Raw genomic sequence first — 24,428 nt, 5'->3', positions numbered from 1 at the left:
AATATCTCATAATTAATTTTAATAACAGAATGTTTTGCATAAACTTTCACATGATCACATTAGAAGAAGAATATGGACGTAGAGCTGGAGGCCAGCGCACCTGCAAACTCCGAGCATGAGCCTGGTTGCTTTACACGTAGTAGAGCCTCTTCCATAATCAAGTGTTGCTACCATTTCTAGACTTCCAAATCTATGAATCCAATGCCCGAGGAAAGTAGCAAAGGGTAGAGAAATGGTCTTTGTCCCTAAGTGGCTCCATTTAGATACAAAACAATGTATCGGTGGGCCACCATACTGTGGCTTTCCTAGAACACACGCCATTCTTCCTCAAAGTGATTCCTATTTCTTGACAAAGGTAGGGATCATTGCTTCCCTGGAGAATTGGCAGACTTTTGTTAGATAAAATTTTACACAAGAGAATGCCAGGACCTAAGAACAAAGTGTGACAGTTTAATTTTATGTGTCAACTCGGCTAGGCTGTGGTGCCCGGCTATCCGGTCACAACCCAGTCTCATTGTGGCTGTGAACATATTTTTTTTAGACGCGATTAACATTTATATTAGTAGACCTTGACTAAAGCAGATTACCCTCCATAAGGTGGGTAGGCTTCATCCAAACACCTGAAGGCCTTAAGAGTAGTTCCCCCAAGGAGGACACATTCGGCTTCTGGATTGCCTCTGCACTCAAGACTGCTCTGTCAACTCTTGCCAGACTTTTCAGCCTGCCCAGCAGATTTCAGACTTGCCGGCTCCCACAGCTGAGTGAGCCAGTTCCTTAAAATAAGTCTCTCGCTCTCTCTGTCTCTGTCTCTGTCTCTCTGTCTCTCTGTCTCTACACACACACACACACACACACACACACACACAACACTGGTATATTTCTCTGGAGAACACAGACTAGCTCACCAAGTAAGATGTTCAGTTGCTAAGAGAAAACACCTGTACAGCTCCCAGGAGACCAGCAAGACCTTCGGGCTCAAGGAACTCCTAGCTCTTAAACCTGACCCCGGGCTGAGTGTTTAAGCTCTCCCAGATTTGCTGCATTCTGCTGACATCTTGGAGCCCAGAATGCAGTCTGGTTCTATGTAAATGTCTGCATGAGAAGTGCAGTTGGCTTGTCTCCTCATCTGGTTTGTCCTCTCTTCGTACCTGAAGACCCAATACAGACAGGAAAGAAAAGAGATTAGCCTTCTGTGCTATCTACATACCTGGACATATCTTATTTTCAATGACCAAGAGGCCCGTGGTCACAATTTAAGATTAAACTGTGCGAGGATCACCCAGTACTACCATGCAGGTCGGCTATGTCTCATTCTCCTTGAAATGAAAAGAATAAGGTGTATTTCTTTTTCATGAAACTACCTAGGTTCACCTCTAATTTTCTCTAGCCACAAGACTGTAGAAACTGGTAAATGGAGTCAAACTCAGTGTGGGCTCAGAGAAATTTCATTGTTCCTAAATAAAAGGAGTCCTTAGCCTTTTCAATGCTACGGAATAAAGATCAGCAAATCTCATTTTCCCCAGATGTCAGCTCTGCTCCTTTCTATGTTCTTAGAAAATAGCTGCATTGCTTTCTATCTTTGCTCCTCTTAATATTCTTTGGGCCAAAAAAAAAAAAACTACAAAAAATGAGATCTGGCTTTATGTGATTAAAATAGTCATCTCTTGAAATATTGTTAAAGACATTATTATCTTCCTATCAGGGAGCCAGAATCACATGACACATTAAAACAAGCCCTCCTTTCGCGGTCCGTGAGTTCGAGCCCCGCGTCAGGCTCTGGGCTGATGGCTCAGAGCCTGGAGCCTGTTTCCGATTCTGTGTCTCCCTCTCTCTCTGCCCCTCCCCCGTTCATGCTCTGTCTCTCTCTGTCCCCCCCCCCAAAAAAAAAAAAAAAGTTGAAAACAAAAAAAACAAGCCCTCCTTTATGAAGACATAGCCCCAAGTTACCAATATCAACCCCTGCATTCCAGGAGTAATTTTATTTCAGGAAACTTGTAAGTCTATATCAGAGTCTCTTAGAGCACTGAGAGATACCTCCAAATTTAAATCTGGGGGAGCAGAGTTTAGGGTATATGCCTTCTGTCCCAGATGGCCCTCAATTATTAAATAATCTCCTTTCTTCCCAATGACCAGCTTTGCAAACTAGGGACCTCAGGGGGAGAGAGGGGGAGAGGGGAGAGACAGAGAGAGAGGTGGAGGGGGGAAGAGGGAAAGAAGGAGAAAAAAAGAGAAGAAAGAGAGGGAGAGAGGAGAGAGAGAGAGGAGGGGAGAGGGAGAGAGTGACAGAGATGTGTGGAAGAGGGAGACAAAGGGAGGAGGAGAGAGAGGGAAGGAGGGTGGGGGAGAGGGAGAGAGAGCCCTCTTCTCTCTACTTAATGGAACTGAATGTGGAGAACTTAAGTTCCATCTGATTGGTGGCCTCCAGCTGCCCCTGACGTGGCCAGCCTGGGGACTGCTCAGATATCTGCGACCATCTGAGTGGCCAGTGTGGTCTCTAGATTAGTTTAGCCTAACTGAGAAAGGAAAAAACCTGCAGACGACCTGCCTTATCCCTCATCCCACCTTTGAGGGTATTTGGAGAGAATTTCAGTAGACACCATTGGAGTCAGGGGGCCAGCCGTGGTGACAGACGGGGGTATTAAGGTCTGACATAAAGGATGCTGGCCACGGTCACAGTTTAGGCCGGGCTCCTGCACCTGCTAGGAATCTGGGACGTTCAGGGTCGTGTCTGCGGTCCCTGGGACTCTAGGGAGGCCTGCCTGGGGGTGGGGGGAGCGAAGCCACAGAAAACCGTTCCCTAAACCCCCTGCTGGCAGAGGTGACAGAGGGTCCCAGGTGGAGAGGTGGAGGCTGAGGCACGAGGAACAGGACGCCGCGTTCGGAGACCCGGCAGACCCGGCGGACCCGGCGGTGGACGGTCCTCACCCGCAGGCGCCGCGTCTACTGGCATAGATTCTCCGGGTTGAGTCTCCAACCTGCACACCCGGTCCGCGCAGAGCACACCCGGACCCAGCCCTCCCGGGGTCGCACCCGGGGGCGAGAGGTCGGGCTGGGGAGGAGGGGGGAGGGCCTCCCACGCGCGTCCGCACCCCCACCCCGGGGAGGGAACCCCCCTCCCTGTGGCGCGTCCGCAAACCCCCACCCCGGGGAGGGACACCCCTCCCTGTCGCGCGTCCGCACCGCCTCACCTGGGGGAGGGACCCTCCTCCCTGTCGCGCGTCCGCACCCCACCCCCACCCCGGGGAGCCTCTGGCGGCCACGGCCTGGAAACTCAGCGAAGATACGGATTCATCCGCAAACCTTCTGGTGCAGACTTTTCACGGACAAACGTCACCAAGTCACCAAGGCTTTCTTCCTGCATGGGCGCGGGAGGGAGGGGGGAGCCGCTCCTGATTCGCTTTGTGGGCAAGCGCGGCCAGGCACGCAGTGGAGACGGTGGAGGGGTTCCGTGGACAGCCCCGCACCCCGCTGCCGCGGGGGATGGGAGGGGGGTAAGATGAATCGGCTTCTGCGGGGATGGACCCGGGCCGGAAGCAAGAAGGAAGCGTGTCCCCTGCGAGGGGACAAAAGGCTGGAGATGCTGGGGATCGAACCCGGGACCTCATGCATGCTAAGCATGCGCTCTACCACTGAGCTACATCCCCTCCGCGAGTGAGCCGGCTTTTCCAAACTGTCTTCACAGAACGATACAAATTTACCCCCTTCACGTTCTACATGCGTCTGTGGTTCGGGAACTCGGATTTCCATCTCTGTCTGCGGGAACCCACCGCCCAGGAACCCTGACCCGCAAGCCGTCCCCGCAGTAACCGCGGGGACGCGCGTTTGGGGAACCTGTAAGAAACACGCTCCCACAGCTTCCCCCCGTCAGTGCCTCGCTCTTCCCTCTGGAGGCACGTGGGCCAAAGGACAGGTGCTTCAGGGAAGGAAAAACCGCTTTGCCAACGGGACCCTCCAAACTGCCCCCAACTATCCCCCCACTTCTGCACCCCGCCCCCGGGCTCCAGAAACAGCCCTGCACCTCATTCCCGGGCTTCAGAAACTGCTCTGCACCCCGTCCCGGGCTTCAGAAACCTCACTGCATCCCATCCCCGGGCTCCAGAAACCGCCCCGCACCCCATCCCGTGATCCAAAACAGCCCTGCACCCCATCCCCAGGCTCCAGAAACCGCCTCGCACCCCGTCCCCGGGCTCCAGGAACTTCCCCGCACCCCATTCCCGGGATCCAGAAACAGCCCTGCACCCCATTCTCAGGCTTCAGAAACCTCCTGCACCCCGTCCCCAGGGTCCAGGAACCGCCCTGCACCCCATTCCTGGGCTTCAGAAAGCGCTCTGCATCCTGTCCCAGGCTTCAGAAACCTCCCTGCACCCCATCCCCGGGCTCCAAAAACCGCCCTGCACCCCATCCCGGGATCCAGAAATTGCTCTGCACCTCGTCCCCGGGCTCCAGAAACCTCCCTGCACCCCGTCCTGGGCTCCAGATCGCCCTGCACCCCATCCCGGGATCTAGAAATCGCCCTGCTCCCCATTCCCGGGATCCAGAAATCGCTCTGCACCCTGTCCCGGGCTCCAGAAACCGCCCTGCATCCGGTCCCCGGGCTCCAGGAACTTCCCTGCACCCCGTTCTCGGGATCCAGACACAGCCTTGCACCTCATTCCCGGGCTTCGGAAACCGCTCTGCACCCCGTCCCTGGGCTCCAGAAACCGCCCTGTCCCCCGTCCCCGGGCTCCAGGAACCTCTCTGCACCCCATTCCCCGGATCCAGAAACAGCCTTGCACCCCATCCCAGGATCCAGAAATCGCCCCGCACCCCGTTCCCGGGATCCAGAAATAGCCCTGCACCCCGTCCCCGGGCTCCAGCAATCGCCCTGTACCCTATTCCCGGGATCCAGAAACAGCCCCCCACCTTTCCTTAGAAAACCGGGGCCGGTGGAGGGAACTCTGTCACAAGAACGATCTGCTTCCTCTCCCCTCGACTTGACGAGCCAAAGGGCGGAGATGTAGAGTGCTGCCCTCGGCTCGTGGCCCCCATTTTATCCAAAGAATGCAACCCAAATTCGGAGACTGGGAGTTCTGCGTCTTTGAAACAAAGGGCCTGGAAGGAGGTGAGAGAGGCGATACCGTGGAGGGCTTCCGTGGGGCTTTATCTGCTACACAGACGTGGTTCTCGGCCATCGGGGCCCCTTTCTCCCCAAGGGTTGCGAGCCGAGGCTTGGCGCCCGAGTGCGCGCACCCGGTGACCCAAGAACAAATCTGGAAGGACGGAGGGGATGCGGGGAGAAAGGAGAGCAGAGCTGAGGCTGCCGCGCGCAGAGGCGCGGACGTGTGAGCGGCTCGGAGGGGCCGGCTGCGCTCAGCTAGACCCCTGGCCCGCGCCCCGCGCCCTTCCTCCCGGCTGGGGGAGCCCCCGGCCCGCGCCCCGCACCCCACACCCTTCCTCCCCGCTGGGGGGGCGGGGTGTTCCCGCACTGGGGGTGGTGGGCCCCCACAGTCTGCGCAAAACTGAGTCGAATCGAGTTCAATGGCCCTTCCCTTCCCCGGGGCCAGTGATGGTTTTCAAGGAAGGTACAGAACCCTCTGGTGGACACACACACTAGCCAGTCCGCAAAAAGACCAGTTTTCTCGGGATAAAAAGAGAAACACGAGAGGGCAATCACGCGTCTTCGTTTAGCATTGCAACTCGATTTTCCGGGAGTGTGGTTCCTGATAATAGTCTGCTATCTTAAAGGAAAGGATAAAAATTATTTTTTTGTGAGCAATTATTATTTACTAAAGAGAAAATGTGTTTAAGGCCTGCGGTGACTATTAGCTATCTACTGTGTAACCTGGAGGTAGACATCATTGCGTGCCTTCCTGAAGGTTGGCCAAGGCACTGCTATCCCCAGTCCTACAGTACCTGGCCTAAGTAAATATCTGAGTCATTTTTCTTAAGAGTGAATGAGTGAATGGATAGACAGATGGATGCTTGCATAAATAAACCAACAGCATATTTCAGTGGCCACTTAGGAGATTTCAAATGGGAGAAATCATGAAATTTGCGTTCAGTCCCCTCAATTCCAAGAGAGAAATGGAAAATGTATAAAAATGTACCAGTTATCAAAGCCAACCCAAGAAGTTACAGAAAATCTGATTCAACATACAACCATTTAAAAAGCTGAATCGAGAGTTTGAGCAACATTTCCATAAAATATATTTTCTAGTCTGATATTATTTTATTGGCACGGGATATGAAATCTGAAAGGAAATGATAGCCTCTGTTATACAAAATATTCCAGCAAACAGAAAAGCTTTATAAGTTATTCTAGGAGAGAAGTATAATATTGCCACCAAAACTCAATGGAGAAAACTTAAGAAAGAAAAATTACAGGACAATTTCACTAACAAACACAGAGGCAAAAACATAAATAAAAACCCCAGCCAACAGACCTCCAGTTTCTGATTCCATAGGTAAGGACTTTGGAAGTTACCACTCCATCCTACTAACCAGTAAAAACCAAAACAGGCTGAAAAATCAGCAACTACTGCCCCCGAGTTTGGAAAGACAGATGGTAAGTACAGGGAGGAAACACGCTCTGGACTTTTATCCAACATGGTACTGGAAGTCCTAGCTCCTGCAGTCAGGCAAGAAGAAGAAATAAAAAGCATCAGGGGCCCTGGGTGACTCAGTCGGCTGAATGTCTGACTGTTGATTTCTGCCGGGGTCATGATCTCACAGTCGTGAGACTGAGCCCCACGCCAGGCTCCGGGCTGACAGCGCAGAGCCTGCTGGGATTTTCTCTGCCCCTCCCCCACCTGTGCTCGCTCATGTTCTCTCTCTAAATAAATAAATAAACATAAAAAAATAAAAGAGAAATAAAAGGCATACAAATTGGAAAAGAAGAAGTAAAACACTCACTATTTGCAGATGACATGACACTATGTATAGAAAACCCTAAAGACACCACCAAAATCTAGGAAAACTAATAAACAAGTCGGTAAACTTGCAGCATATAAAATCAATGTACAAGAATCAGTCGTGTTTCTAATAACAAACGATCTGAGAGAAATTAACAATCCCATTAAAAAATTTTTTTACATTTATTTATTTTTGAGAGACAGAGCACAAGTGGGGAGGGACAGAGAGAGAAGGAGACAGAATCTGAAGCAGGCTCCAGGCTCTGAGCTGTCAGCACAGAGCCCCACCCCACGCGGGCTCGAGAGAGCCCCACGGGGCTCAAACTCACAAACCATGAGATCAGGACCTGAGCCGAAGTTGGACGCTCAACCAACTGAGTCACCCAGGCGCCCCAACAATCCCATTTTAAAGAAGATGTGGTATATATAAACAATAGAATATTAGCCATAAAAAAGGATGAAATCTTGTCATTTACAACAACATAGATGGAGCTAGAGAGTATTATGCTAAGTGAAATAAGTCAAAGAAAGACAAATACCATATGATTTCACTCATATATGGAATGTAAGAAACAAATGAGCAAAGGGAAAAAAGAGAGAGAGGCAAACCAAGAAACAGACTCTTAACTACAGAGAACACACTGGTGGTCAGCAGAGGGAAGGTGGGGGGAAGGGTGAACTAGGTGATGGGGATTAAGGAGGGCACTTGTGATGAGCACCGGGTGAAGTATGGAAGTGTTGAATCACTAAATTGTACTCCTGAAACTAATATTACACTGTATATTAACTAACTGGAATTTAAATAAAAACTTAAAAAAATTTTTACATGAAAAAAGAAACAAAACAATCCTATTTATAGCTGTATTGAAAAGAATAAAATACCTAGGAATAAACATAACCAAGGAAGAAAAGATCTATATACTAAAAACTATAAGACATTGATGAAAGTAATTGAAGAAGACATTAAGAAAATGGAAAGATATATATCCATGTACATGGATTAGAAGAATTAATGTTGTTAAAATGTACCCATACTACCCAAAGCAATTTACAGGTTCAATGTAATCTCTATCAAAATCCCAATGGCATTTTTTATAGTAAAAGAAAAAAATCCTAAAATTTGTATGGAATCACAAAAGAAATGGAAGAGCCAAACAATCCCGAAAGAACAGAGCTGGAAGTTTCACACTTCCTGGCTTTAAACCATACCACAAGGCTGTAGGAACCAACAGTATGATACTGTCATGAAAACAGACACATAGATCAATGGAACAAAGTAGCTCAGAAATAAGCCCTTGCGTATATGGCCAATGAATTATGACAAAGGACCCAAGAATATACAATAGGGAAAGGATAGTCTCTTCAATCAATGGTGCTGGGAAAACTGGACAGACACATGCAAAATGAACCTGGACCCCCATCGTACTCTGTACACAAAAATTAACTCAAAGTGGGTTACACACTTAAGTATAAGACCTAAACCATAAAACTCCTAGAAGAAAACACACAGGGTAAGCTCCTTGACACTGGTCTCAACAATGATTTTTTGGATTGGACAGCAAAAGCAGAGACATAAAAACAAAAATACAGAAGCAGGACGACATCAAACTAAAAAGCTTCTGCACAACAGAGAAAATCATTAACAAATGAAAAGATAACCTATAAAATAAGCAAAAATATTTGCAAATCATATATCTGGTTAGTTATCCGATAAGGGTTTACTATCCAAAATATATAAAGAACTCATACAACTCAATAGCAAAATCGAACAATCCAATTTAAAAATGAGCAGAGGAACTGAATAGACACTTTTCCAAAGAAGACCTACAAATGGCCAACAGGTACATGAAAAAGTGTTCAACGGCACTCATCATCAGAGAAATGCAAATAAATACCACGAGATATCACCTCACACCTGTTCCAATGGCTATTGGCAAAAAGTCAGGGCTGTAGGCAAGGATGTGGAGAAAAGTGGACCCGTCCACACTGTTGGTGGGAATTTGAGCAGCCACCACTAAAACTATAGAGCTCCTCAAAAATTAGAAACAGAGCTACTATATGATCCAGCAACTCCACTTCCGCGTGTGTATGTCTGTGATATTGTGCTTTATAATAAGAAAAAATTTGTATTTGGTTTTCATCCTGTTGCCGGCCCACAGCTCCTAAAACCCACAGAATTTCCTAGGTCATTAGAGCGGCAAAGATGTGTTTTGTTTTGTTAATAGTGACGGCTCCTGCCGTTGGGGGCTGGGTGCCAGGAGAACCAGCCCGGCAGCAACGAAGGTTGGAACTTCTAGCCCCACCTCTCTAACTCCCAGGAAGGGGAGATGGGCTGAAGGTCAAATCAACTACCAATGGGCAACGATTTTATCGATCATGCCTGCGTAGTCGTGCCTAAGCACGGAGATTTCTCTGCACCGAAACCCTAAAGAACAGGATTTGGAACAAAGCTTCTGGGTTGGTGATCACGTAGAGACTGAGGGTGAGTGGCACACTTGGAGGGCAGAGAAACTCCATGCCCTTTCCCTAAGCAGTTCTTCCATCTGGCTGTTCTGAGTTATACCCTTTTAATTCAGTAAGTAAACTGTTTCTCTGAGCAGTGTGATCTGTTCTGGGAAATTAATCAAACCCAAGGAGGGAGGGTCATGGAAACCTCTGGTTTATAGTCAGTCAGTGAGAAGTACAGGTGGTGTCCTGGACTTGTGACTGGTGTCTGAAGCAGAGGAGGGGAGAGGAGAGGCAGTTCTGTGGGATGGAGCCCTTAAGCTATGGGACCCAATTCTATCTCCAGGTAGATAGCGTCAGAATACAGCTGAACACTAGGACACTCAGCTGACACACAGAGCATTGCTTATTGGTGTTGGGAAATTCCCTGCACACACACACACTGGAATTTGGTTATTAGAACCACCTTTTAATATTCAAAAGAAATTAAGATAGATATCGAAGAGATATCTATTCACCCATGTTCACTGCATCATTAATTGCAATAGTAATATATGGAAACAACCTAAGTGTCCACCAACAAATGAATGGGCAAAGAAGATGTGGCATATATATTCAGTGCAGTATTATCCAGCCATGAGAAAGAAAATTCTACCATTTGTGACAACATTGGTGGACCTTCAGGGCATTATGTTACATGAAATAAGCCAGACAGAGAAGATAAATATGGCAAGGTGTCACTTCTATGTGGAATCAGGGTGGGCAAAAGTCAAACTCATAAAAAACAGGGCAGAAAAGTGGTTGTCAGGGGCTGGAAAATGGGGGAAATAAAGAAGTTGGTCTGTCACCTTAACATGACTTCTGCCCCAGTTCCATGCGGAAGTCCCCGTTGTGAAAGCCCCTTCATGAATATGGATGCACTCTTAGGCTAAAACTTCCCAGTTTTGTTTTTGAGGAGACACTGCTTTGGGAAATATCCCTGGTGTTCTCCTTTATTTCTTGCAAATAAAACCCTTCCTTTTCCTACTCTTTGGCTTGGTTGTGTCTTTTGGCTGATGCCCCCCCCCCCCCAAGATAAACCCAGTGTCAGGTAACAGTGAGTCTGATGTGTTCCCCTCCCCACCCCAACAACACCAAGCAATTCTCCAATTATCAGCGGACACTGACTGGGTGTCCTACAAATTTAATTCAGATCTGACCCTATGTACCTGGAGACACTATCAGATTCCATAAGTTAAGGGCTCAGTCCCACCAGACGGCCCCTGGGTGGCTCAGTTGGTTGAGCGTCCGACTCTTGGTTTCGGCTCAGGTCATGATCTCACAGGTTTGTGGGATTGAGCCCCTCGTCAGGCTCTGTGCTGACAGTTTGGGATTCTCCCTGTCTCTCTTCCCACCCCTCCCCCACTCGCACACACACACTCTCCCTCTCAAAATAAATAAATAAACATTAAAAAAAAAAAAAGATGGCCCCAATTCAGATGCCAATCACAAGTCCAGGGTGTTACCTGTGTTTCTGACTGACTGGATATAAACTGGAGGTTCACACAATTGCCTTGCTGTCAATCGCTTGCTGAAGTAGCTCACAGAACTCTACTTACCAGGTTAGTACTTGATGTCAGGTTATCTACTTGACCAAGTCCTTATAAAAGATATAATAAAAGATGCAGGTGAACAGCCAGATGAAAAGACACATAGGGCAAGGTCTGGAAGGGTCCTGAGCATGGGAGCATCTGTCCCCATGGAAGTGGGTGCAACCCCCCCCCCCCCAGCATGTGGATGCTTCACCAAGACGGACAGTCATCAAATCTTGTTGTTCAATAGTTTTTATAGTGGTTAGTCTTCAGACCTTGTCTTCCCAGAGGCCAGTGGTTGAGGCTGAACATTGCAACACTGTAAACACTCAGTTGCTCTGGGACCAGCGAATCCAAGGCCATGGAGGGGTCCCTTTCTAACCTACCACATTAGCATAAATTCAGGTGCGCTTAAAAGGGGCTCCTTATGGGTAACAAAAGACATTCCTATCATTTGGGAGAGTACAAGGGTTTTAGAAGCTCTATGCTAGGAACCTGGGACAAAAACGGGAGATATTTCTTGTTGTGCCACAATGAAAAATAGCAATTATTAAGACAGGGAAAGCAAATGACTAGGGGACAATATTGGGATCACCAGGCAGCAGTGTCTACCCATTTAATATTTGTTTCTGTGAACTTAAAATGACTCCCATGAGCATGGTTAGGTGTTTTTCTTTGGAAAATTTTGGCTTCCCAGGCATTGGCATGGTTAGTTTTAACCTCAATTAAGGACCTTGCTAACAAAGCCCAGTGCAAGGAGGGAAGGGAAGTTGATCTGTGGGTGTTTAGGAGTTTGAAGAATGGCTGGAGATGCATACTAGAGTGAATGAGCAGGGAGGTAGCATATGGTTTTGAGAGGTAATGGAGAGTAGCACTGGGAGTCCTGGGTGATTGATTAGATACGTGTGGGCAAAACAGGGCACGGCACCCATGGGGCAGCTAAGTGGAGATGTGCTAGACTAAAGATATATTTTGAGAAGTGTCAGCTTATTGAGGGCGTTAGAGCCATCTAGTACACAAGAATGCTTAGGAAGGATGTGTAGTGTAGGAAGAAAGATCATCTAGGTCCAACCTTCGCCAAAATATGTCCATTAGATTTAGAGACAAAGGCCTCAATGGTGACTCTGGTAACCAATTCACTGGAGTTCTAGGGGTCAAGGCCATATTTGAGCGCTGAGAAGGGGGAGTGAGATGAGGGATAGAGACAGGGTGCAAAGACTGGCAATTCAAGAAATAGAGCTGGCGTCCAGAGAAGAGGAAGAGTGGGGACCATAAGGGAACATGCAGCTAGGGGAGAAACTTGAGCCATTTTAGATAATAATGAGAAGAAGCCAGTGGAGAGGGAGAGATGTAAGAAAAAAGAAAGAGCGATTGACAGAACAGGGTCCCTGCAAACGCAGGACATGATGGCTGGAACAGTTGGAGGACTAGACCTGGGGGGGGGGGGGTTCAGTTCTTGCCACTAAAAGTGTAGTATGGAGACCAGTGACATTTGATAGGGTTTGGGGGTAATGGTGGGTTCTGGAGCCGACAGCCAAGAAAGAATTCTTGAAGATATCTTTGGTGCAAAGAGGTGATGTTATTAAAACACGGGGACAGGACCCATGGGCAGAAAGAGCTGAGGGGTGACTCTTTATATGCTGTGGAGCTGGGGGAGAAAAAGTCAAGAGGAGGTTTCTTAAAGGGATTTCCATATGCTAATAGAAGACTCACAGATTACTGGAGGCCGAGCTGTTGTCAAGCAAAGGTTGTTTTTCCCTCTAGCAAAGCATCAACGTTAGGACAGTAGGAAGTTCCTGGAGATGAAGCTACTCAAGAGATCACCCTTTTCTTGTAATTTACGAAGATATTTGTGAACCGATGGAGACTCAGGTCCTGTTGTCTCTGTCAGTTCAACCATAGTGTTCTGTCCTTTCCTTTGTCCTAGGGCAGCCAGGAGACCCTGAAGAATATCACACATTATCCCACCTGGGGTAGGGGGAAGGGCATTCTTAGCTTTTGCTTGGCCCTCAGGCTGCCTTATGCTTCCTCATCAGCATTGACATCACTGGGAGCTGGTTATAAATGTAGAATCTCAGATCTCGCCCCAGACCCATGGAATTTTCTTTCTTTTTTTTAATGTTTATTTATTTGAGAGAGAGAGAGAGAGAGAGAGAGAGAGAGCCGGAGTGGGGGGAAGAATAGAGACAGAGGGAGACACAGAATCTGAAGCAGGCTCCAGGCTCCGAGCCATCAGCACGGAACCCAACGCGGGGCTCAAACTCACTAACCATGAACCACGAGATCATGACCTGCGCTGAAGTCGGACACTTAACCAACAGCTGCCCACATGCCCCTGGAATTTTCATTTTAACAAAATTCACAGGTGATTTTGTGTGGATAGTCAAGCTTGAGTAGCACTGAGACAAGGGATATTTCTTTCATTTTAGCAGACAGCAATTTAAAAAGGATGGATACGCATGTTTTTTAAGGTAGTGAAAGAAGTTATGTGAACCTTCAGTTGATTGAATTGTTATGTTTAAAGTAGGAGGCAAAATTAGCAGAAGGGACAGAAAGTAGGATTAGATGTTTCAAGGAACTGAAGCAGCTACTGTAAATCTTACTAGGGAACTACAGAGGAAGAGTGGCATTGGCAAAGGTAACAGAAGTCACCTCTCTCTCTGCCTCAAAGATAGAAATTTGGACTGAAGTCCCCAACGTCCTATTCGGACCCAAAGGGACAAAATTCATAATGATGCCATTGGTCTTTGTTCCTTCTCTCCTCTCTGAAGATGACGCCAGCTTGAATCCCTACACAGGAGGAGACGGAGGTATGGACTGCCTCTCGGACCCCTGCAGAAGAAGGTCTGGCTTCTTTGTTTTTGTTCTGAGTGGGGGCGGGGGTGGGGGGACGCAACAGCAGCCGAGCTCCCCAGGCCTCATGCTGGGTGGGGACACAGGGGAGACTCTGGGTCCGCCCTTGGGGACCATGCACTGACGACCCACTCAATTCTCAGAGGGGCACTAACTTTCCTGATGGCATGTTCTCCAGCTGTACGCAGTCATCTTTGTGCAAACAATAAGAAGGTGTGTTTGGAGTCATCTACAGTTAGACTTCTGAGGGAGGGTGCTCATAGGAAACCAAGGAGTCTGCGGTCATTGTCAAAATGTGCTTGAAGGGGAGGGTCAAAGAATCTAGGCTGGGAGTGGGGCTTAGAGTGTGCAGTCTGCTGTAACAGAATACTGCAGATCGGCTGGTGTATAAGCAACAGAAATGCATTTCTCACAGTCCTAGAGGCTGGGAAGCCCAAGATCAAGGTGCAGGCAGATTTGGGATCTGCTGTGCCCTCACAGGGTGAAAGGGACAGGACAGCTCTGAGGCCTCCTCTACAAGGTCACTAATCCTGTCATGAAGACTCCACCCTCAAGACCTAAGCACGTCCCAAGGGCTCCACCTCCAAACACCATCACACAGAGGACCAGGTTTCAATCTGTGAATCTTGGGCAGTCACAAACATTCCTTCTATAGCCACAGGGAAAGAAGAAATTGTAGGAAGTGAAGATTCACAGGGAGAAAGAAAAGTTAGGGAACTGGGAGCTTCAATTCAGTAGAAAAACAGAAGTTGTGGAAGTAACGGGATGAGATTGCCAGGAAGTAGATTAGAATTGGGTTGTAAGCTAGTGCAGTGCCTGGCGTAATGGTCCCATAGGACATCCGTGTCCTACTTCCCAAACCTGTGAATACTACTTGACACAGTAAATGGGACTTTGAAGATGGACTGATTTGAGCATCTTGAAATGGAGAGATTATTCTGGATGACCCATGTGTACCCAGTGTCACCAGAAGGGTCCTTCTAAGGGAAAGAGGGAGTCAGGAGGATCAGACTCAGAGACCGATTGGAAGATTCTTTGAAGAGCGAGGGAGAAGCCACAAGCCAAGGAACACCGGCACCTCTAAGAGGTGGAAAAGCCTGGAGAACTGACCCTTGCTTGAAGCCTCCAGAAGGAACACAGCCCTGATGACAGCCTGGTATTAGCCCCATGGGACCCACTTCAGACTTCTGATCCTTAGAAATATAAAATAGTAAACGTGTGTTGTTTGAAGACACTACTCTCACGGCAGCTCTCAGGGACTAACGCAGATCTCAGTACTGTTAATAATAGCAGCTAACACTCTTGAGCACACACATTACTCCAGGGCATCATCACAAGTACTTTTACAAGATTTAACTCACTTAATCCTTATACTAGAGGTTTAATATTCACTGAGTTTTTTTCCCATGAGTCAGTTATCACGCTAAGTACATTAAATATATTATCTTATTTAATATTTACTCAGCCCTGTGAGTTGGCATCATTATTCACCCCATTTTACAGATGATGGAACTGAGGCTTAAGTCAGTTAAATGGTCTGCCTCAGATCCCACAGTAGCAGGGCAGCTGGGATCTAAACCTTAGCATTATGTTTCCAGAGGTCATGCTCTTAAAAAATCACTATATTCCACATGGACTTAGTATATATTTTTTACACTGGCTGGGACAGTCCTATTGGTCTTTTTTTTTTAATGTTTATTTACTTATTTTGAGACAGAGAGAGAGAGAGAGAGAGAGAGAGAATCCCAAGTGGGTTCCATGCTCAATGCAGAGCCCGACATAAGACTCGATCTCAGGACCCTGAGATCATGACCTGACCCCAAATCAAGAGTCAGGTGCTTAGCTGACTGCACCACCCAGGTGTGCCCCTGGACTTAATATTTTAGCATAATCTTGATTCCTGCTCAGGTGCAGAGGATGGCCACGGAAGTGAGCTGCTAAAGACAGTAGAAGCAAAGGTGATTGGGAAAACAGAGATGGAAGGAGCCAGAAGCTGTTGATCTGGTGACCTGTCTACCTGGGTGCTGATATCACCAAGACCCAGTGGAAGAAGTGAGGCTCCAGTCTCAGTATCCATTCAACTAGGAAGAATCTTCTTGATGAGAAAAGTGAGATAATGGATAGACCATAGCTCCCAAGGGCCAGAGTGTTGTTGTTGTTTTAACGCAGGTAGAAACGTAATGGTTCGGAAATTGGAAATGTGGCCTCAGGAAGGTCCCAACCCCTCCTGATTCTGAAGCTGAAGGATGTGCTGGATCTGCTTGAAGCAGCAATGTCATTAGGGTGAGCCAGTTTAAGTTAAAGCAAGAAGGTTTGGCTAGATGGGTTGTTAAACATGGAAACTTGAGTTATAACGAGTGGAGTCGAAGTATTCAGGGGAGACAGACTGCACGTTTAAGTCATTAAACTGGAAGGACAGAGGATATGTCTATCCTGGAAGGTACCAGACGGGGTAGAGAATGGGGGGGGTTCTTGTCTTGAGTGGTGAACTGGGATAGCAAGAATGAGAGACAGTGGGTTAAGCGGTCAAATGGTTTCTAAGTCAATTAACTGTTCCCCACAGTCGAAAAGATTCCATTGGAAGTGACAACAATGGGTAAGAAGGCATGATTAATTAAGATATTAAAAGATTCAAACAGACAAGGCTCTTAGAATTTAGCTCCGTCCCAGAGATGGATCCCCTGCTGGACCTCAATCTTTGAGACAGTCAGCTGTGCCCACTGTCCAGGTCATTGGGAGCACACCAGCCTCTGGCTTTCTCACTCCTGGGTTCCTAAGGAATGGTCTCAGCACAGGTTTTGATGTCCTGAAGCTCACTCCTCAGTGCAGGTCCCCAGGCTCTCGGGACTTTTGCAATAATGACTGAATTGTTTTCATCTTCTCTCACCTCCATTCCCAATCCATTTTCACATTACAGAATTAACTTTGTAAAATTAAAATCCGATTGTGGCCATGTCTTGTTTACAAGGCTTCATTGTCTCTGCATTGCCTACTGGATCCTTTGGGAAGGCATCCATACATGGGGACATGGTCATTGGAAATGTGGTGTGTGTGTGTGTGTGTGTGTGTGTGTGTGTGTGTGTGTGTGTTCTGCGCTTCTTTATTATGTTCAGGGAATCTGACAGTTTTAGAGTCAGATGCTTGCTTTCAAGGCTGCTGGCATGGATCTAAACCTGGCCAAGCAGATATTCTTCCCCACTTAAGTGAACCATATGCAGTGTTTGCTTTTTGCAACCGAGAACACTGACTGATAGAGTCCAAAATCTCGCTGAACCACCCAGTCCTACATCTCCCACATTTCCCTACTGAATCCTGTGATCCAGCCTCACATAACGACCCAAGTCTTCCAACGTTTTCTGCCACGGCTTCATGCCGGGCACACGATGTTTGTTACGACTACAGTAACTCTATGATCCTCATTTCCCGCTGTGAACCTCGCACTTGTTCTCTAATACCCATCACCAGTCTCTGCTTTTGTGAAGCTTTGCCTGACCCACCTCCTCGAGAAGAATCGATCCGGCCTCTGCTGTGTCCCAGTGTGTCTCCTACAAACCTCCAGTATGGTGCTCATGAGAGAGCTGCAAATCCGGCTTATAAATCGTCTCTTCCTCTCCTTTCAGCTCCATCCACTGATTCATAGTGCGGTTACACGGTAATAAACAAAAGCCACCCGACAAAGCCTCAATAAGTAGACTATTGGATTTCCTTATAATAAGGGCAGGCGAATACATGGTATCAGTTTACCGTATTTTTATTTAAAAAAAATTTTTTTTTTACGTTTATTTATTTTTGAGACAGAGAGAGACAGAGCATGAACGGGGGAGGGTCAGAGAGAGGGAGACACAGAATCTGAAACAGGCTCCGGGCTCTGAGCTGTCAGCACAGGGGCTCGATGCGGGGCTCGAACTCACGGACCGCGAGATCGTGACCTGAGCCGAAGTCGGCGCTCAACTGACTGAGCCACCCAGGCGCCCCTAGTTTACCGTATTTTTAAATGTGAACAGAAACGGTAGATTGTTGCTATTTATTATCAATAGTTCAAAGCACTGAGTTGAATCAAGGAATGAATGTAAGTGCAATCGGAAATCACATAAGCCTAAAAATCCTTTGATGAGAGATGCCAGGTGGCAGTGCCACTTGGGCCTCCAGGGCCGTCAAGCAATCTTTTATGGGTTTCTTCCCACCCGTGGGCTATTTCTAACCTTACTGCCTTCCCGAACCTCCTGCACTGACCAGACCTCCCCTGCCCAGAATCCTTAAGTAAAGCCAAAGAACCAGACAGAAATGAAATGGTAAGGACAGCATATGAAGAAATTATTCTAATGGTCCTCGGGTGGACCCTTGAATACTGACACCCAATTCCCACCTCAACACCGGGAATCCTCCCCCCTCCCTCCCCTAAAATAATTACTAAAAGCTATTTTGCGTTTACTGATTATTTTCCAGGGGTAAGTGGAATGGATGGGACCTCATTGAATGGAGCCAAATCATTCTGTCCTACGCACCTGTATTCCCTCCTCCTGGACGCTTTCATAGGATGAACTTAACTTTTAAGATGGCCCCTCTGGCTTTGCACCCCAGGGGAGTTTTCAGAAAGCAGGGAATGTTAGTAATGAAATGGCAGTAAGACAAATAGGCAGACGGGAAATAGCTCGACCTAAAGAGAATGGTAACAGCAAAAATGAGAACGGGCTAAAAAAACCTGTTTTCTCTGGCGATTCCAGAGCAGAGGCTGGACTGGGGGAGGATGGGGATAAAACGCTACCGTGGAGATGCCGGGGATCGAACCCGGGGCCTCATACATGCGAAGCATGCGCTCTACCACTGAGCTACATCCCCTAGCGCAGGGCGCCGGCTGGGCAGCCTCCCTGTCCTGTTAAAAGCGCGGGTTATTCGGCGTTGGGCCTGCGCGCGGCGGTCGGCGAGGAAGAATCCCATCTGCAGCCTCCTTGGGTGTCACCAAGGGCCTGCATCCCGCACGCGGCGCCAGCTTCCAGCTCTAGGCTGCAGCGAGCAGAGCTGCGGACGCCCGCTTCCCATCCCGCCGGCCTCACCGAGCACCGGGCAGGGCGCACGCGGGGGTCCTCGGGGACCCTGGCGAGAACCCTCCACCAGCCAAGGACTTACGGAAAATGCGACCCACATGTTGGAAAGGTGAATGAATCTGGGGAGGTGCCGCCCCCGACCTGATCCCGCCCAGAGAAACACCTGTCCAGGTAGATGAAAACACCTGTCCAGGTAGATGAAAACGTGGAAAGCCTGCCCACATCTTCGTCCCCGGAGGCCACGGCTCGGCTCCCGCGGACACCGCGGCGGACACCGCGAACCTGGACTTCGTGAAGAGTCTTCCATTTCCATTTGAGAAGCCGGCGATTCCTTGTTTCCCTCTTTTCTTGGCCACGTGCCAGCTTCTGTTTGATCGCGTCCAGCTGAGACCCCGCAGGGCTGCACGGAAGAGGGGGACCCACACCAGCTCACCTGAGACCACCCCCCCACCGCAAGGCTGAGCGGAGGGAGCCCGCACCAGACCCCCCTGAACTACCGCAGACCCCGCGGCAGCCACCCTCCAGGGTCTCCTCTCACCTCGAAGTTATACAGGAGAGAATAGCGACTGTTCAGAAGAAACTGTGACAGCAGCGAAGGCGCAGGATCCATAAAAGGAGTAAGTGACGAGTGGGACTTCACCAGACAAGCTACATACTCTTTATCAAGCTGAAGATTTCCCCTTCTATTCTGAGTTTGCTGAGAATTTTTACCATAAACGAGAGTTGGATTTTTATCAAATGCTTTTCTGCATCTATTGATATGGTCATGTGATTTATCTTTAGCCTGTTGATGTGGTGGATTAGGTCAACTGATTTTCAAACGTCCAACTAGCTTTGCGTACCTGCAGTAAACCCCACGTGGGCATCATGTTTAATTCTTTTTTGCACATTGTTGGATTTGATTTGCTATTATTTATTTATTTATTTATTTAATTTTTGACACAGAGACAGAGCACGAGTGGGGGAGGGGCAGAGAGAGGGAGACACAGAATCTGAAGCAGGCTCCAGACTCTGAGCTGTCAGCACATAGCCCGATGCGGGGCTCCAACTTACGGATCCGCGAGATCAGGACCCGAGCCAAAGTCGTATGCTCAACCAACTGGTCACCCAGGCGCCCCTGATTTGCTATTTTTTAAAGGATTTTTGCATTTATGTTCATGAAAGATATTGATCTTAACTTTCCTTTATAGGAATGCCTTTGTCTGGTTTTTCTGTTAGGGTGATGCTGGCCTCATAAAATGAATTAGTAAGTATTCCTGATGCTTCTATCTATTGGAAGAAATTCTTGAGAATTGGCATAACTTCCTCCTTAAATGTTTGGTATGATTCCCCAACGAACCCATCTGGCTCTGGTACTTTCTGTTTTGGAAGGTCATTGTTTATTGATTTAATTTCTGTAATATATATGCATTTATGTAGCCTTTCTATTTCTTTTTGTGTAAATTAATTAGTGTAATTTTCCTTTCCTTTTTACTGAAGAACATTTTGACATAGATAAGAACAAAAAAGGATGTTATAATGAATTTCCGCATATCCATTACTCAGTTTTATTAAATACCAACTCATAACCAACCCATTTGGTGCATAATCGGATTAGCTTTGGTGTCCAATTCTGTTCCGATGAGTTTGGGCATCTTTTCATACATTCATATATTTAAGACCCATTTCTATCTACCTTCTGTGAACCATCTTTTTATATTCTTCGCCAAATTTTCTGCTAAATCTTGGATATCTTTCTAATTGATACATAGGCTCCTTTTATATGTATGGGGGTGTAGTAATTGGTATTTTCCCAAATACGTCTCTTCTCCTTTTCTGGGTGTACGTTCGGAACATGTTTCTCGGCTCCCTTGAAGTTAGGTGTGACCATTTTTTTCCCCACCCAAATGAGTAAATGGATGCATGTGGCTTCTCTCTTGAACTTCAAAAGCAGGTGCCTAATTCTTCATAGCTCACTTTCCCTCTGAAATAGCAACGGACACTATTCTAGATAGAAGCTGAAGTCTGCCACCCCAGAATATGCCATTTTGGCAAAACGATTATTTTTCAGTTGGAGGTAAATGAGAATCAGCAGATTTGAAAAGACGTTCCCACAACTTCCTTTATCGGAGTAAAAGCAGACACTTCTGAGAAATGAGGGCTGTCACAAATCCCCCCTCCTGGGGAAGTTTTCTGGCCGTGGAGAAGTAGAAGGTTGGAGCTGCGAGGCATGTGCACCAACAGACCTTCCCGCAGTTTGCTGCAGGGAAGTCCCAAGCCCTTTTCCTCCATTTTGTCACTTCTCTACAGATGTGTTCTTCTCTGCTAAGATGCTGGATCGGCCCACGTTTTAGTTCCATCGTGAAGTAGTGCCACGTAACACAGGCTGCATGCCTTAGCCCACGTCTGCTCACGTTCCCCTTGTCCGTGTTTTAGGTCAGTTTAATCTGCAGGGCCCCAGGCGGTGAATTTAAACTGGGTAGGAGAAAAAGATGTTTTTCCTCCCCTACACTGCTTTATCATCCTAATTCTCAATCCCAGATTGAGAATGCTGGCGAGGAGAGCCATCAGCCACCCACGGATGGGGGCGGGGGGGATGTAATGTGCCGGCAATAAGCTTTTATTGTGAAGTCACTGAGATTTTGTGCATGTTTTCTCTTACACCCTAATCAAGCCTACACTTAGTGACGTGTGGAAACTATCCTTTTTGTGATATGAATGGCAATTCTATTTTCCCAGTCTGAGATTTCTCTTTGACTTTGCTTGTGGGTTTTCAGTCTGTCCTACAGAAGGTTTTGTTTTGTTTGACTCCATGATTATTCTAATAGTACATATTTATTGTATAAAATTTGGAAAGTAGGAAAAGAGTAAATATACTGAAGAAAAACTACTATACTCTCACCAGTCTTTCAGATGCTCTCTTGAAATAAAATTTGTCAGTATTTTTCTTTAAATAATTTTGGATTTTTGAATCACAACTGGAAACACTATTTGGAATTCATTCTGCTACACGCTGTGGAATATGGAATCAATTTTTTCTCCAGGTAACTACCCAAATTCTGTCTCTTCAATTATTAAATAGACCATCTTTACCCATAATGGAAGATTACAACTCACTGGCTTTGATGAGGGAGCGTGGGGCAAGCTGAGGGCAAAGTACAGGTTACAGCACCCGTTCCCCCACCCACCCCAGGTGGGACATGTGTGATATTCCTCGGACACTCCTGGCCACCCAAGAACTAAGGAAAGGGGTTTAAGTGCTGGCCATGGTGATGGGGGAAACTAAGGCAAATGAAAAATTAAATTCCCTTACTGCCTACAGACATTGGCAAGTCCTTGAAACCAGCAGAGTGACCTCCCTCTAGGAGGTCAGCTGCCTCGATGATGGCACTTTGCTGGGGGCAAAAGGGAACCTTAGCTTAACATTATCCTGACTGCCCCCCACCCCCAACCCAGAACCCTTAAGTCTACTTTAACCTATAAAAATTCCTTTGGAAACTTCCTTTATTTCAACTGCCCCAAGATATGTACTGAGTTGCTATCTTTTCAAATGTATGTCTAAGTGTCCTTTCAGATGTGAATTTCACCTTGTTTATGATAACTTCCCTTGTTGAAAGTACATATATCTGAATCTCTTTTCAAATATATATCTTATCTTTTTACTGCTACACATTTTGTTTTTAAAGCAAATACATACTCGAATAGCTTTTGAAAAGTATATTATCAACCTTCTGAGTGTGTGTGTGTGTGTGTGTGTGTGTGAACCCAAGAATTTCTCTCCCCAGTGGACTGCAAAGTAATTTCTGGAATATTAAGGGATTCCGAGGGTTGTGGACATTTTAAATATGGGTTTCTGCCTGCAGGAAGTTATGGAGGGAATATGTACTGGCAGAAAGTCAGAAACCTCTTTCCAATCTTAACACACCCATTTTATGAGTGAATGATTTGGTTAGAAGACAATCTTAGATCATTCACAGAAAAAATGTATCAGCCTTTAGATATCAGAAAGAAAAGAGATTGTAGAAAGATTATGAAATATGAAGCATCTTATCAGAAGGAATTCAGGAGTTCCTCTTCACTTCTGGAGGAAATACCACAACGTACCAACCAGCGGGAGAGGTGCTTTTCCTACAGCTTCGTAAAGGGGACCTCATCCGCCCCAGACGGGGCGCCACCCCTCGTCTTAATAAAGGGGACCCCATTTATCCCACACGGGGCACCTGAGTTCCGCGTGCAAGCGGCTGCTTACGACACGTCGTCAACAGAAAAACGGTCAACATTAGGCGACTGCCCTGACCTTTCCTAGGCGGTCAGAGGAGCCCCAGTACGGGAGCCCGGGTAGCTCAGCTGGTAGAGCATCAGACTTTTAATCTGAGGGTCCAGGGTTCAAGTCCCTGTTCGGGCGGAGAGGCTGACCTTTTTCCCCTGAATTCTCACATCCAAAAAGTGTTTGAGCATTTCTTCCCTCCCGTGTGAAGCAGATTGGATCCAGGCGGGGCGGTGGTGCCCCGACTGGGGCGGATGAGGGCCCCTTCACCAAGGCGGAGAGTGGTGCCTCCTCTGAGGAGGATGGGGTCCCCTTTACCAAGGCGGGAGTGGGTTTGGAAAGGATCTCCCCGCCCCCGACGACCTCAAATCCCACAGTTTGGGTAAAAACGGGTGGATTTTCTCGTGGGACAGAAGTGTCCGCCCCCGGTCCTTCCTCGTACCTGGAGGGCAGAGAAAAGATGCAGAGCCGGCTGGGCCCCCCACCCACCTATCCACATCCTCCTTCCGTGTACAGATCCGCACGCAAACCCTCCGCGCCTTGTCGGGTGGCGGTTCCTTAGGCTCGAAGAGGAAGCCTGGAGGCCGGCGCGGAGGAGGCCGTGCCCAGCCCCGGGTGGGGGGGGGGGTGGTGGAGCGGGAGCGGGGGTCAGAGGCGCGTCCAGGCCGCGCTCCCCGAGAAGCCCCGTCTCACGGACGGGCCCCGGGTGGCGGCGCCAGCACGGGAGGCTCTGAGCAAGAGAGGAGGAAACGTGGGAGACCAGCCCCGAGTCCTGAACATTCTGTCCCCCGGTTCCCAACCGGCGGTGAAACATGGGGGAGGGGAACCCAACCCCTCGGGATGGCGGCTCGTCCTCGCGCGCTCTGTCACACACACACACACACACACACACACACACACACACACACACGCACACACCTGCTCTCACATCTGCAGACTGTACTTTCCGCTTCAGTAAACGTTCCTGCTTGTGTTGCGTCTGTGCTGGATTCCTTCTCCTGAGACCCAGAACCTTCCCGGGCATCTTCGGGTCCGGCTGGGTCGAGGCCCCCGGACCCGGGTGTCCTCAGGTCACCGGGTGGCAGCCTCACCTCGCCTCCGCCCTCTGCCGCATCACCCACGCCTCACCCCTCTCTCCCTCCGCCTCCTCCTCCAGGAAGCCTTCCTAATTTCGCGGTCCACGGCTACCGGGTTCCGGGGTCCCAAGGTCTCGGAGTCGGGGCTTCCCGGATCTCTGCTAGATTATCAGTCCGGGGAGCTTCTCAGTAGTAAATCCTTCTGTGCGGTCCCGCGGGGCTACGACACTCGGTGGCCTAAGGCAGAGAGCGTCCCCCGGGCGCCCGCGGGTCCGGCTGTGGCCGCGCCGCCCGCACGGGCC

General features: G+C 48.2%; 3 non-coding genes across 3 annotated transcripts; 1 reads left to right on the top strand and 2 right to left on the bottom strand.

The window, feature by feature from the left end:
- Window positions 1-3,572: 3,572 nt before the first annotated feature.
- On the bottom strand, window positions 3,573-3,644 carry TRNAA-AGC. Its single transcript has one exon. It is a non-coding gene; the product is annotated as a tRNA-Ala (tRNA).
- A 14,882-nt stretch (window positions 3,645-18,526) lies between these two features.
- Window positions 18,527-18,598, bottom strand: TRNAA-CGC. The gene has a single exon. It is a non-coding gene; the product is annotated as a tRNA-Ala (tRNA).
- A 4,517-nt stretch (window positions 18,599-23,115) lies between these two features.
- On the top strand, window positions 23,116-23,188 carry TRNAK-UUU. Its single transcript has one exon. It is a non-coding gene; the product is annotated as a tRNA-Lys (tRNA).
- Window positions 23,189-24,428: the final 1,240 nt, after the last annotated feature.

This window comes from Panthera leo, chromosome B2, assembly GCF_018350215.1.
Source record: "Panthera leo isolate Ple1 chromosome B2, P.leo_Ple1_pat1.1, whole genome shotgun sequence".
NCBI classification, from domain to species: Eukaryota; Metazoa; Chordata; class Mammalia; order Carnivora; family Felidae; genus Panthera; species Panthera leo.
The sequence above is the reverse complement of the archived record's forward strand: the minus strand, read 5'-3'. Positions and strand labels throughout refer to the sequence as shown.